The 15,375-nt window shown below is 28.3% G+C and overlaps 1 protein-coding gene and 1 non-coding gene across 4 annotated transcripts in view; both read left to right on the forward strand.

The window, feature by feature from the left end:
• The window catches only part of LOC129944466 (putative phospholipase B-like lamina ancestor), a 42,969-nt gene that overhangs the window by 11,912 nt on the left and 15,682 nt on the right, over positions 1 to 15,375 (forward strand). Inside the window, exon 1 of one of the 3 annotated variants that reach the window (XM_056053906.1) lies at positions 8,302 to 8,414. The exons of the other annotated variants lie outside the window; for them this stretch is intronic. The gene's annotated coding sequence lies outside the window, so the exon portion shown is untranslated. Of the gene's footprint in view, positions 1 to 8,301; positions 8,415 to 15,375 lie in introns of those variants that run through there. 3 annotated transcript variants of the gene reach the window in all.
• LOC129948613 (U1 spliceosomal RNA) lies at positions 14,753 to 14,915 on the forward strand. The gene has a single exon (XR_008781905.1). It is a non-coding gene; the product is annotated as a U1 spliceosomal RNA (small nuclear RNA).

The following is a 15,375-nucleotide window of genomic DNA, read 5'->3' on the forward strand; positions in this document are numbered from 1 at the left end:
GCTTTTTAAAAGATTGTGTCTTCATAATATTATGGCTCCCAAAAATTTCAGCAGAATTTTTATTTTTCGTAAAAACGGTAGACAATTTTTTCTAGTTCAAGTAGGAAAAAGAAGTTTAATGTTCTTACCAAAAATAAGCCAGAAGTGCTGAAAGTTGAACTTACTTATTAAGGTTCTTAAACCTATTACGTCCGTGAAGTTGTACTTCCAAGGCATAATTCCTCCACCATTCCTACGCGCAGCCTTTGCTTTTCTCATAAGGCTGTTTACGTCCTGTTCAAGTCCCCTATCCGAAGAGACGTCTATCCCATTCTGCTTTTCTTTGGTCCCACAATTTTTGCTTCTCTCTACCAATGTCATTTTATGGAGAACAAGTAAGCATACATTGTCCTAGCACTCCCAGAAATTTTAGGTGAGTTAACAGAGTCAATTAAATTCCACTATTTCCATTCGATAATGCAGTTTGGGGAAAGTTGTGTTAAACAGAAATGGAAAACCAAACAAAAATAAACGGAATAAGATCAGAAAATCAAGAAATATATAACCTGTTATAATGTCCAAACCTTTAAGTAAAATTTGGAAATAAGTTTCAGCTTTTTCTTAACCATTTTTCTGGCCTTTTTGTAATATTTGTAAATTAAAACTTTTCAACCGTTTTTTTTTTGTCAAATAGAAGTTTAGGAAATTTCAGGGAGTCATTATAATGCTTTACAGGTTTTTAAAAAATTGGAAATAAATGAATGTCCTTTCCTTTTTTGAAAACGGACATTTTTAATAAATTTTAAAATTAAAAATTAATTTCCGGATTTTTTCTTACAAATAAAATAAATCAATTTTTTGAATTCTTATATTGACTTGGAGATAATTGATGAAGTTTAAAAAACAGTCAATATTTCGAAAACTGTAATTTGTTCAAAGTCAAGAATACCTAAACAAAAAAAGTACTTTTCTAATTTCCTTAAATAAATGAAGGAATGAAATAAATAAAGCGAATTTGAAAAATGCTGTAGTCTTTTGTGAATGCAATCATTATAAATCATTCGTTCTAAAATCAACTTAAAGATTGAATTCATTGACTTCACCTTAAGATTAAGACTCGAAATTATGTAAGCACCAATTATTTAATCTTAAAAAGATTGAAATTTTTTTAAAACCTATTCATATTGTGATTGTTTGAATTTTCGCATTGTTTTGCAAACTTTGTATTTATTTGAAGTTGATCTTTAGCCATCAAAAGTATACAAAAGAATGCAAAATAATGAATAGATTTCAAAAGAATGTAATAAAATGAAATTGATTGCATTCAACTTATTGTGGACAAAATTGTTGCAGTCTTTTTAATTTAAAATTAGTGGTTATTTCTAAATTGTTAGTTCCAGTCTTTAATACATTCAATGAATGCAATCTTTAAATTTTAGTTACAAATGATTACACTCGCAAAAGATTGCATTCTTTCACAAGCCTGATCAGTGGGAAGTTATCAGATATCGAGTCGTAATCTATCCTCTTGTCTGATATATCGATCATACGATATAAAAAAAGTACCTAACTTTTGACAGGTTAACCAACAAAGTGTCAATTTGACGTCTCTAGTTTTTTTTTTCAAAATCAGTGGTGAATTTTGCCAAATTAATCCCATTATTGTAAGGGATCGGTTAAAACTATTACTAAACACGAAACAAGGAACGATTATAAACTTATCTAAAAAGATTGATTTAATTTGTGTAATTATAAACACATTTTTTAAAAAACAGCAGACAGACTCATGCCCTTTTTATTACCACTAATTAGAACACTTAATTTACCTTAAAAAAAACCGATTCTTATCAAAATAAAAATATTTGTCCACGTTAAGTAATTATTTTTTACCATACTGCGACACAGCTTAACAATATATTGTTCAATAACCATAAACAAATTTCGATAAGTGTGAAAAATATTGATTTATTTATTCTTCTCAAACAATCAGACACGTACTGGAGAAATTCCTGATATGAGGTAAAAATATTTTAAATAAATCAATTCACCACCAGTCAACACCAATTATGTGCTTCAATTTTTATTCACTAAAAAACTCTGATTCGTGGCGTGCTCATTGTTATGACGCACGTGCTATAAAATTATATCAAAACAACAACAGAAATCAAAAAGAAGACTTTTGTTTATGGCGGCGCTATGCAGTGTAAGAACTCACAATCAAATCACCACAACGCAATCAGAAATGTAAAAGCGAAAATATATTTTCATACTCTCTGTACTGAAATCACAATTGATTGGCGTTTCTTATCTCTCTTAGAGCTTTTATTGTCAGATCGCGTCTATACGAACGCATTATACTGACCTCCCCAAAGTGTCAAAGTCAATGTTACTATACTATCAGCTATTATGGGAAACATTTCTGAATTTTTGACTAAGGCGGGCCGTAGACATGCGAACATGGTGCGAGTAAACTTGGTTCAAATAAACTACGCTGACAGTGACAATTCCATGCATCATCATAATTGTTGCCAGAAATGTCAAAATAATGTTGCGTATTTCTTTTTTTTAGATGGTATGGGTTGGTCTTCATCTGTGCAGCACCCTACACAAGAGTTGAAATAATTCAGAATTAAAAAATATGAACAAAGTTCTGACATTCCGTGCTGAAATCAATTTGAAGCTTAGTAAGCACTTAACCTTGCCCTTGAACATTGAAAATATTAAACAATTTTTGACATTAGTAAGATCTGACGTTTATGTAAACCGTCCACACAAGTCGAACTATTTTCCATTGTCTACGGCCCTCCTTAAATCTCGAAATAACTTATTGCAAACTCGTGCACCGACGGCATTATTATAAGTTATCGGTAGTTGAATGATCTTTAATTTTAAATCACAGTCGGAATTATTTTTATGTGATTAGGTAGCTATAAATTTTGATGTTAAAATCCGTAATAAATTATTGTTGTGGTTTTGCCTTTGAAGATTTTTACATATTAAAAAGTTTATTAGAAATCAATTGATTTTTCTTTTTGTTTGATATTTTTATTACACTAAAATAAAAATTTTACAGTTTGTTGGCACGTTTCCGAGATTCATGAAAATAGGTATAGATATAGAATAATTAGCAATAAAAATAAAAATTACAATAGCGCGGGAAAAACATGGTACCTACAATTATTATTACATATGGATTTGGGTATTTGCAAGCTGTTCAAAAATAGATATTCTTTTTTTGAAAAAAGGCGGAACAATTTGTTTATTGCATGGTTTATGGTCCAAAATAGGATCGATAATAATCTGTAATCGATTTGTAAATTTCAAGAACAAAATACCGATTCATAATGTTACTAAAAATAGTGAATTGACGAACTGTCAATAATAAAACATTGCAGTTTTACTGTACATTAAGAAAAAGTATTTATTTGCAGATTGGGTTGGGTGGTTTTTTTAGCTGCATTATAGAAGTTTCGATGGTTGTTTTCTATGGTTTGATAATTGTTAATGTCAAACTGTGTTGACATTTCTAGGTGTGTAGAACTTTAAGTTGGAAACATTTTTTTTAATTGGCGATAATTTTGACAGCTGTCAAGTGATTTGTTTTAAGTTTAGTTTGACATTTCTACATCAATACACTGACGCCTGAATAACGTTTCGAAATGGTGACCGCTAAAGAACAATAATTACTGACAATTTCGTTCATCAATTGAACAATCATGACGTGCAGAAGCTGAGGGTTTCAACGGCGACGCGGTGGTGGCGCTGCATGTCGCACAGCTCCTGTTATCATTGATTTATTGAAACAAACATTTGATTTTGAAAACATTTGATCCGTGAATCGGTCTCTAAGATCGTTCAATTTTTTGTTTCTAAAAATGAATCAGCTAAACATAGGCAAAATTAGTTCCAATTAGACGCCACCGCAACTTGTCATATTGTGGGCTTTAGCTATTGATTGCAATTTTTCTAAGGTCAAATGATTGCTTATTGAAAATGTATTCACTTTAGGTTGCATGTTCACTATCAAAGCATACAAAAGATAATAATTTTTAATTGCTATGCGCCCGACTTAATTGAAATCCAAAACCTTACACTTGCTTCAATTTGAGACTTTTAAAAGTCTGCCACAAGTTACTGCAATTGGAGCTAACCAGACATAATTGTGAGTATATTTCCTTATTCTCGCGTCAAGTCTCAAAATGACTCAAGTGCTTAAAAAACGACCAAGGAACTTCATTCATTTTATTATTGGTTTATATCTTCTCAAGTGTATATAGATAAGAAATTATAAATGCATGCGAAACAGGTTAATGTCATCCAAAAGAGACTTTTCCACAGACGTTTTATCTACATATATCTTAACGTCCTATATATCTGCCTTCTGTCTGTCAGTATTGTCTGATTGAATGGTTGGTTATATCTTGTGACATAGACACCATTTTCCACGTGCCTTGAAAAAAACGTTGACTTTGAAATCAGATCCGCGTAGAACAGTGTACACGCGCGTTGCAATAAAATATCTATAATTCGCTACTAACAACTTTTACTTCTAAGAATTGCAACATTATTTTAATAAAGAGGTTGGAATAAGAATTATGCTAAGGAACAAATGAATAAAAATTGATACTTAATGAGGTCATCTTAAGTTTGCTAAATAAATAAATATAAGAAATTATTGAAAACTTCGCAAACAGCTTTTTTTCCAAAGTAAATTTCTATAACTCCTGAGTGTAGCACTGAGTATTGTCAAACTTTATCTAACAGAAATGTCAACACAATTTAACGTAAATCGATTCATTATGAATTGTCAAACCATACTGAAAAGAAATGTCAACACAATTTGACGTTAACCGATTCATTATGAATTGTCAAACCATACTGAACCGAAATGTCAACACAATTTGACATTTTCAACTGTCAAACCATAAAACACAACCATGGAAACTTCTCATTCAGTTAAACAAAAAACTCCCTATACTTAAAGTTGACATCACAATCGAGTATGATAATTTTATAAAGATAAAATATTAGATTCTTTCAATTTTATGACTGAGAGTAATTACTTTGTTTCGATTAGCAAAGTGAATTCCATGAAAAATGCATTTTTATCCACAAAATGCAAGTTTGTTTTTAATTATTCTTACGTCAACAATAGAGTTGTTTGTTTTAAAAATTAATTATGAAGTTTAAATAAGTCATGAATTTATGAATGCAATTATAAATCTTATGAAATTAAATGCATGCCGGTAGGAAGTTATTTTACGCAGTAAGACAAAATAAATGTATTATTTAAGTAAACTAGTTCTATTTCTACAACCAGATAAAATTAATATTAAAAGACTTTAATAAATTCGAACATTGTATTAATATGAACTTTGTGAACGACAAAAATGTATAAAAATAGATAAAAACCTTTTATGAATCACCCTTGATTTGTGACATACGTTTGAATATGGTGCTAACAAGCGGATAAATTCGCTTATCTTGTTATCACCATTTTCATAATGACAAACAACATGTCACCAGTTGGCGGGATTTACATTTACACAAGACTGATTGCAATATTTATTCTTACTTCACTTAATTCTAATGTATGTTTTTGTATAGGGATCTTTAATATTGCTTCATGGTGACATTTTAATTAAGATTCCTTAACTGAAACATTTTTCTTTCAAAACCTTAACCTTGACAAAAATTTCAATATTGGAATTTACTTATTATAAAATAATTGTAATAATTTATTAACAAGTTAAACAATAATTCCATTTTATTGAAAACGCTTTATCTGAACATGTCTAAAAAGTGACAGTTCATACAAAAAAATTCAAATCAAACAAACCTAAAGTTAGGAAACTAACATATTCAACTCAATAAGTACTGAACTTATAATAATTCCCTTTTATTAAGAATGTTGAATCTGACCAGGGCGAAAAAGTGACAGTTGGAAAACAATAATATTTTGATAATGATTATTATTTATATGAAATATAATCATATTTTAAACGATGCAATTGAACATATCTCAAAACTTAAAGGTTTATCATAATAGGTAGCAATTTTATAATTTTTTAATTATACTGTGTTCAACAAAAATGTTAAGTAGAGGAGTGGCGTTTGATTCATGGAAATTGACAAAATTTAATAAAACAAAGTACTTCGCTGACTTTTCCATAATTCCCTTCTACATGCAAATAATTAAATAATAATTCCCTTTTATTAGAAACGCTGGATCTGAACACGTCTAAAAAGTGACAGTTGGTACAAAGAAAGCAAATAAACTTTAATTTAGAAATTTTAGCTGTCTAAAGTGACAGTTCATAAAAAAAAAACAAACAAGCCTACAAGTAAGAAAACAAACATATCAATTTGAACAAGTAATTTACTACAAGTTCGCTTTTATTGAAAACTATGCATCTGAACAAGTCTTAAAAGCGACAAATTATGAACAAACCATTCTTAATTTAGGGAACAGACAAATTAGTTTAAACTATTAAAATACTAATTATCTTTTATTAAAAATAGTGCACGATTAAAAATTTTAAGGTAATATAATAACTTTTCCAAACTTATAATTCTTTGCAAACTAAGCTCCTTTTAACAAAAAAGCTCAGTAAGGATCTTGTAAAAAGAGAGTCTGATGCATAGAATAAAGAATAATTTTCAAACAAAGACCCAAGCTGATGACTTGTACATAATTCTTCAAAAAATAAAAAAAAGGTAAATACTATTGCTCTTTTTTTAAGAAACGGAGCATCTGAAAAAGTCTTAAGAGTGACAGTTTATGAAAAAAAACAATTCAAATCAAACAAACCTACATTTAGGAGACAAATATATATGTATGTATATTAATTCAAATCAATATAATACAAATTTCCCCTTACTGATGACGGTTCATCTGCATTAGTCTAAAAATATATTCACTTATCATTTTACAAATAAACAATTTCCTTAATATAGAGTAATTTATTACCCTCTCCAAATTGTTATCCTTTAAAAGACTGATTTCCAGTATATCTAAAGACATCTTAAAAACTTGTGAAACAAACCTGAACATAGAAAACAGAAAGTAGTTTATAATTTTATTAAAAACGATCCATTTGAACATATTCAAAATGTCAAAGCTTTCAATTTTCCTAATTACACATTTTCTTAATATTCATTTCTTATTTTCTTTTAAAAAATGTGAAAATTTTTAAAATTGATGTCTAAAATTGACAGCTCATGTCATTGAAAACAAATAAATCAAACAAACCTAAAGTTGGGAAACCGACCTATTATGAAAGAGTACTAATTCCTTTGTGACAGTTCAATAAAAAAATGTAAACAAACACAAATTTAGAGAACGGACCTATTAATTTGAAATGTCAGAAACTCAGAAGTCATATGGAGTTGGTAAATTACTGATTTTGTAATTTATAAATAAGTGAAATGTTCTGAAATAATAATTAAAATCATCTTTCTAACATTGTAAATTATTAAATAATGACAAATTTACCGCCAATAATTTCAAAGTACAAAAAGTAAAAAAAACACAAAACTGAAAACCACCTTTTTTGAAAATCACATTGTTTTTAGTTACGTAGGAATAAGTTAAAATTGTTTTGCGCACGTTCAATATTCAGTTGTTTTTCTAAATAACAACAACTGTTTGTTTTTTGTTTAGATATAGTAGTTTCTTTTTTATTTATCACTAATGTAAAAGTACTTACGTCAAAAAACCTTGAATTCTGTCACACAAAGTCAACAATAAATTTTCTACAGCTGGTAGGTAAGGTAAAAAGCTTTATTTCTTACATCAGCATGCAAATATAAAGCAAGCAAAAATAAAAAGAAGGTGTGTGCATTTTGAGACCTTCAAATGACACAACATAGAAAAATTGAACTTAACACAAATTCTGTTTTATTCAAAAAAAGCTTTATTTTTTAATTCACATCTTGTGTGATGCTCATTCATAAAGATAAACTGTCATTTTGTTCTCTATGCAAATCCAACCGGATCCGGAACTGGTGTCTCTATTGTAATCAAACAAGTTAAGAATTTCTTGATCAATCGGGAAGTCACAAAAACAAACTCAATTTTGAGCGATATTGTTTGTATTATCACTCAATTAAAAAAATATAGGTGACATGACAGGTAGAGAACAGGTGATCTTTGATTTGTCAATTTTGTCTATAAAAACAGAGGAGAACATAGACAGATATGTAGATCTGTTTGATTTGAGAATATGGCAAACAATTTATGGTTCCTCTTCCTACATCTGGATCTCATTTTTTGAGTGGAATTAAAGATTATGGCAAGGCAATTATAAAATCATTGGGTCTCTCAGTTGTCTCTGAACCGGCACAACGTTAGAACGCCCAATTTCCAACCAGTGAATAAACTGATCGTGTTGAAAAAACGCGCGATCATAGTGGTTGACTTAAGAATTTTCTTTGTAAGTTTGTTTTGTTTGTTTCTGTTTTTAATAAATTATTATTAATTAAAGTGTCTTTTTGTATGGTTGTGACATATTTTTGTTTGCGCAAACAACACGTACAAAAAATGAATGACGTAAAATTAAGCTTCCACGTGGTATTTGCGTGTGGAAAAGTTTTCACTTGCGTGTCGTGTCGGGGAATTTTACATTCTAAAATAAACTTTTGAAGTGTTTCTACATAATATATTACTACATATTTATGTAGGAGATATTGCTAAATAATTGTCTAACAATGTTCGTACGGATGTGATATAGTAGACTGAATCACCTGTTTCAATATTTAATAAATTATAACTGTATTTTACTTATGAAATTAGTGTTCATTGAACTGGAATTTTTGTATTTATATTTAGATTTTTAAATATTTGCTTCTATTGAGTGATTTTATTTTTATTCTTTTGTTATTTTTTATTAACAATTCATAAAATATATGGTGTTCAAAATCTTTGTACATTCAATCGCTATGGTTACGTCACAATGTAGTTCCTACATATATGAATATAGTTTAGATGATTTTGTTTAAATTAAAGCGAAATTTGCAATTTATATTAAAGTTCAAGGCTTCTTTTATAGAAGATCGACAGTGTATTTATTATTGTTGATTATTATTGTTACACTTAGTTTGAAAATAACAAAATTGATATATTTACCTAATTTGTAGATACATATGTCTATTTGAATAAATTTAAATTTATAGGTGGATACAAATTAATCATTTTGTTGTTTGATGTAAACAATATAATTAATACTTTAATTTAGTTAAGGATTCTACGTTTCCATTTGATATACGAATACATACATTTATTAATACATAATGAAAAGTGTACGTCCTTTTTAGGGGTCAATGTGAAGTTATTTTTTTTTTTTTAAATAAACACTCCAAAATAAGATACTTTTTGAAGTGGTGTGTGATAATTTAAGAAATAAAGATCGTTATCATTTCAATTTATTTTTTTATTTTTAAATGTTAATATAATATTTATGAGTGATTGAATTAACGGTATTGTGAACATTATGATGCAACATTTTTTGAATTATCCCAGGCATTTTGCGTCATAAAGATGATGGTTTTTAAACAGGAAGTTCTTAGTAGAAGACGGGTTTGATGAGGATCAAATTTATTTTTACTTTCATTTACATAGGGTCTTTCGAATAAAAAGAAAAAGATTAAACTTGTACTTGGATATTTAAGTCCAAGCTAGGTTATGTGTGATTCTAGATTAAACTCCAAATTGTGTGATTAATAAATGCTTAAGCTAAAATATTATAGTAAAAGTCACAATAATATCAGCATTCTTGGACCCATGATTAGAAAGATTTGACTAGTTCCTTTTCTTTTTTAAGGTTTCTCTTCAATTGAAGTAAGAATATGACCGAGTTTATACTTTTATGAATGTCAAAATTTTATAGAAAATTGTCAAAATTTAGGGATGATGACTTCAATAGTTTATTTTCCTTTTAAAAAGGAAATGTACCTGCTGGTTAATTTTTGGCGAAATCAATAGAGCTTAAGAAGGTCAACTGATGATGCGAATATTTTTAAAAGATGTTGGGGTTAAACACACTACAGTATGTAGAATGTATGAAAAAGGCTCATATTTAAATAAGATTTCTGTCAAGTTGAAGGGAAATCGAAAAAGAATTGGCAGAAATAGACAGAAAAATACACGTTTTAATTTACATGCTATGCAGCTTAAGAATTTATTAGGGTGATAGCTCAGGGTCTAGGTTCAGTTTATGACTTTCGGGTCGTGAAAAGATCAACAATATATTCAATAACGAATGAAAATATGCATTAAAATGATAACATTCTTGGAGATTATGGATACGGTATTACACCTTGGCTTTAATCACTTTACAGAAATCCTCAAACAGATGGAGACAAAAAAGTCAATGAACAAATCTGCCAAGAGCGCGTTATTATAGATATGTAGATATTTTATCCCATTTAAGAAGAGGTTTTTGTGTTTGCAATACAAAATTAATAAAGCTCTATATCCATTTTGATTTCTTTAAAAAAAACTCCAGATGAAGTCTATTAAGAATTGCTCTACAGAATCGAAGGTCAGTGAAATTAAAATGCTCTGAACTCGTACCAAATTTGAACCTATACAGAAATTCTCCATCAATCATTAGTTCAGTTTGATTAAAAACTCGAAATTTTCTTTTCATATCAAAGCAATACTTACTTTGTCCAGTTAGGAAACAGGTGTAATAAACCAAAATACAAAATCTGCTTACTTTAACTTTCTGGTTACAAAAACGTTTAATCTTAAGTTTTTAAGCCACAACATTTGAATGAACAAAAAAATGATACAAATATCAACCTTAAGCTAGAAATTTATAATCAAAGAAATTTAGCGTAATTTTTGTACATATTCACATAAAACAAGATTAAGCTGGAAGTGTGTAGCTTTAGCTACCTTCTGCTTTGTTTTTCTTTTTTTTTTATTCAAGGTCCATAGTGAGAAAGTCTCGTGTATCAGCTTTATTTAAAATAAAGCTCTAGTTAATGAAAATATATGTACTACATTGTTATGTAAAATTGTTAGGACCTTTGTTTTTAATAAGACAAATCGCCATTCAAAGGACCAATGAAAGTTCAAGCTGTTTTTGTTGAGATATTCGGGACGTTAAACAAATTCAATGTCGCATTTTACCCAAAGTAAACAATAGTATTTTCTATAAGTAAATTAAATATGTATGTTTTCCAGAAATGTGTGTCGAAAATTTATTCATGTATTTTTAAAATATTAATTTACAATTGAAATTGTTATTAATATGTGGAAAGAGCAAATAGCAGCAAAGGCTTACGGCTCTAAGGCTAAAAGAAAAATATGGTATTATATATGAAGTGAGTCGAAAATATATTTTCACTAATTTACATATAAAATAAATGTCAACTGTATTTTTCTAAGAATCTTATCAAATAATAACAAGGATATTTATTTTTAGATGAAATAAATTTGAAGTCAATGCCATTCTTCTTTCTCAAGATATTTGAGTCTAAAACTATTGCCCACGTTCTGCATCTCACTTAGTATGAATACACTTTGCGAAAGTGAATTTGGGTGCTCCACTATTCGTTATAATGAAATAGATTTTCGAACATGCAAATGGATGTTCTGTACTTCGGTTTCTTCCATTTTTTGAACCCATTCAAGTCAATTTTTTTATTTCTGTAAATTGATCTTTGATAGCTTCCTTCTGCTAGGAATTGAAGGGTTGCAGCAAGTTTTTGAATTGAAGGAATAGATTAATGCATTATAAAAGGTTCTATTTCCCTTAGAAGGCGTCTTTGCTTAATCTAAAATTACTTTATTTATCAGAACAATTCAACAAAATTTTCCACACTTACATTGTGTCAGATAAATCCAATATACTGGATTTGTCTCACAAAATTCGTCTTCTTATTTTTTTTCTTCAATTCTGCTTCCTTTTTTCACTTTAAATTGCCAATAATATTGCATCCATCTTCAAAACAGTAAAAATTTTACTTCGGAAACAAAATAAGAATGGATGATCCTTCAGTTCTGACAGTTCAAAGCAATTTCGAAGTTTTCGAAATCGATCGAATTGAAGAACATACTACATTTTACGCGAAATTGAAAAGTTTTAGCAATTCACTTTCGATCGAAATTTGCAACATGGGCGTATATGTTTTTAACTTTGAGTAGTATTTTTACTGTACATAGATTTTATTTTTTAGAAAACTGTCAGTTGGTTTTTTAAGATCAACTTACATATATTCGACTGACATTACAATGAAAGAGAGCCTCGTCAATCGTTTCTAGTCATTACAGGTAAAGTAATCTGATCGATTGAATTCAAACTTTGGCCACAAATAGCAGAAGTCTTCATTCAAACTTTTTGGTCAACAAATTAAAAATATAAATGTCCACAAAAGTATTGTTTACTTGCATTTTTATATTTTTCAATGCAACTGTTACTTTATTTTTTTTAATTTCCTCATGAGACAATAAACAAATCTAATTCAATATTTTTTGAATAAGCTCTAATGTATTGCCTAAATAATATTTGATGATCAAAAATGTTTAATTTTTTGTTTATGATTTTTAAAAGAAGTTTTTTTTTTCAAAATGCAATATATCAAAAACAAGACACCATTTTTTAACGAAATTCATAATTAAAACTTAATTTATAAACGCTAAATAGTTGCATACCAAATAAATTTTATTTTGGAAATGTATTTTTAAAAAATAAGTTAAAAAACTCGCTAAATTCTAGAAATAAAAATTAATAAATTTAGGTTTTATTTGAGAAATTAAATGGTATTCAAACTTTTCAAGATAAACTTTTCTTTTACTTAGTGCGTTTTAAAATTTAAAAATATATAGCCATTCTTTTCAACAGACTCTTTACAAACAAGGTTGTGTGACCTTGTATTGGAATTTTTTAACATACCATAGGAAGTTATTGTAACGGTTCCGATTTCTCAAATTGAAAATTTTGACATTTCTTGACGTTTCAAGGTCCCTAGAGTCGAAACAAAAGATTTTTAGAAAGATGTCTGTGCTTCGTTTTTTCCGTTGTCCATAGCTCAAGAACAGATAATAATGCAGAAAAAGATATAGAAAGGGCTCTCAAGTAAATTGCGTGGTTCTTTTTTTTTACCATAGCAGTTTAAAAAAAGGTTGAAAATTTTGGTTAACCCTAAATATCCCTATGCTAGACACTTAAATTAAATTTTATATAATATATTGTAACGTGATACCAAACAAGTAAATTTGTTTAAAATAAAATCCAACTAACAGTTTTTTTTATAAATAATAAAAAAAAAAAAAAACTAAACAAACAAATTTGTCACCTCGAAAATTTTACGAATAAAAAATGATTTTATCTCCAAAACAATTTTGTGAAACAAAAATTAACGATTTTAACATCTGGTAAAATTTTGAAAAAAATCGAACCTACAGTTTTTTTTATAAAAAATAAAAACCTAAAGAAACATTACTCATTCTTGAAAAATATTGTTGTCAAAATAAGTAACATTTTGAGAAGAATCGAACGACAGTTTTTTTTTTAAATTAAAAACCTAAACAATAATTAACAAAAGTAGATACAAATTGATTTTCGACTTAAATATCTTTTCAAAACTTTGAGGTCTTGGCTTAGATCTAATTTTATCTTATGAGAAATATTTTTTTAAACATTCGATAAAATTTTTTGAAAAATGGAATTGAAAGATTTTTAACAAAAACTAAAAAAACATTTCTAAAAGTTCATAAAAATTGATTTTCTACTCAAATGTCATTTCAAATATTAAAAATATTGTTTTCAAAATTATTTTATCTCACATAAATTTCTGTTTTCGATATTCAGTGAATTTTTAATAAAAATCCACCATCCTTCTTTTTATAAAAAAAATAAAATCCTACAAAAAACAGTACGAACATTTGGTAAAAATGATGTTCGGTTCTCGATATCACGTGAACAATAGAAGGTATTGACTTTAAATTAATTTCATTCATCCAATTTGTATTTTTACAATACATTTGTAAAATACATTTTTTTAAGAAATGCCACTGAAATTGGGTTTCGAATAAAATTCTCTTTAGCTAAAATAGGTTTCGAAATCGAACAATTTCATTACATGCAAAATGTTATTGGTAATAGGGAGTGTTATACAAGTCAATAACCAATCCATATCTATAACAACTATAGGTCCCTACATACATACATATGTGATTAATCCTTTAAATCACGGCTTGATAACCTTAAAAAATATGTAAAGATGGGCCCTGACCGATATCCCTATTGATTTGGGGGTAGGTACTTTGATGATTAAACTCACTTTGTTTAAACAATGGTTTACTTCACCGATAAATAAGTGCGTGTTTAAACAAAAAGTCATAGAATATTACTAGTATCTAATTTTATATAATTCCAAATGTATTCATTTCATAGGCCTACCAATTGTTCAAAAAATCAAACAGTTGGTTCCTATTTGTATAGTTGGTTGGTTAATAATAATTTCTATTTTTAGTTACATTTTAGTTTTTTTAACTGAAACTGTACTTGAACATTGATACGAATTTATTTTTCATCCCTTATTTATACTTATACATAGCTCATGGAGAGTAGATTTTTGTGTGACTTATTGAAATTGCATCCCTTTTCCATTTTCATCCCTTAATCCTTGATGCATTCAATCTATGAATGATTTCACTGTAGTTTTCGATGGAGGTTGTAATTTTTCAGTTTTCCTTCTTTTCAATTCACAGTTAGTTTTTGTTAGAAAATTTATATAGTTTATAATAATAACGGTAAAAAGCATACTTACCTGGCGTAGGGGTTACCGTGATCATGAAGGCGGTTCCCCCGGAGCGAGGCTTGGCCATTGCACTTCGGCTGAGTTGACCTCCGCGATTATTCCTAATGCGAATAACTCGTTCGTGTAATTTTTGGTAGCCGGGGATGGCGTTCGCGCCGCCCCGACATAAATAATATTTACTTATGTTGTAGTTGAACTTGTAGGTTTCAAACTTAACAACTAAAAAAAATCATTTAACTTGATTGTTCTCATCATAATAATAAAAATAATTATTATGGTTCTTAACTACATACTTTAAACAAATTATTTTCAAATTAGGTGCATGGGACGTATGCGTAACATTTTTGTGTTAAAGCAATCAAAAATTAATGGTATTTTAGGATAACATAATTTCTTCATATAATTTATTTATTTTGAAACCTTGGTCAATACCTTTCCTAATTCCAAAATCTGATGTCTTCAACAAAACTCAGTAAAACAAATAAAATGTATTGAAAATAAAACAATTTATGTTCTTAAGAAAAATAAATATTTGAAATTCGTTTGAAAATGTGTAATGTTAAATGGTATGATGATCAAAAATTATTGTCAAAAAATGCTGAAAACCGTAAAAAATCAAAAAGT

The sequence above is a fragment of the Eupeodes corollae genome, chromosome 2 (assembly GCF_945859685.1).
Source record: "Eupeodes corollae chromosome 2, idEupCoro1.1, whole genome shotgun sequence".
Classification (NCBI taxonomy): domain Eukaryota; kingdom Metazoa; phylum Arthropoda; class Insecta; order Diptera; family Syrphidae; genus Eupeodes; species Eupeodes corollae.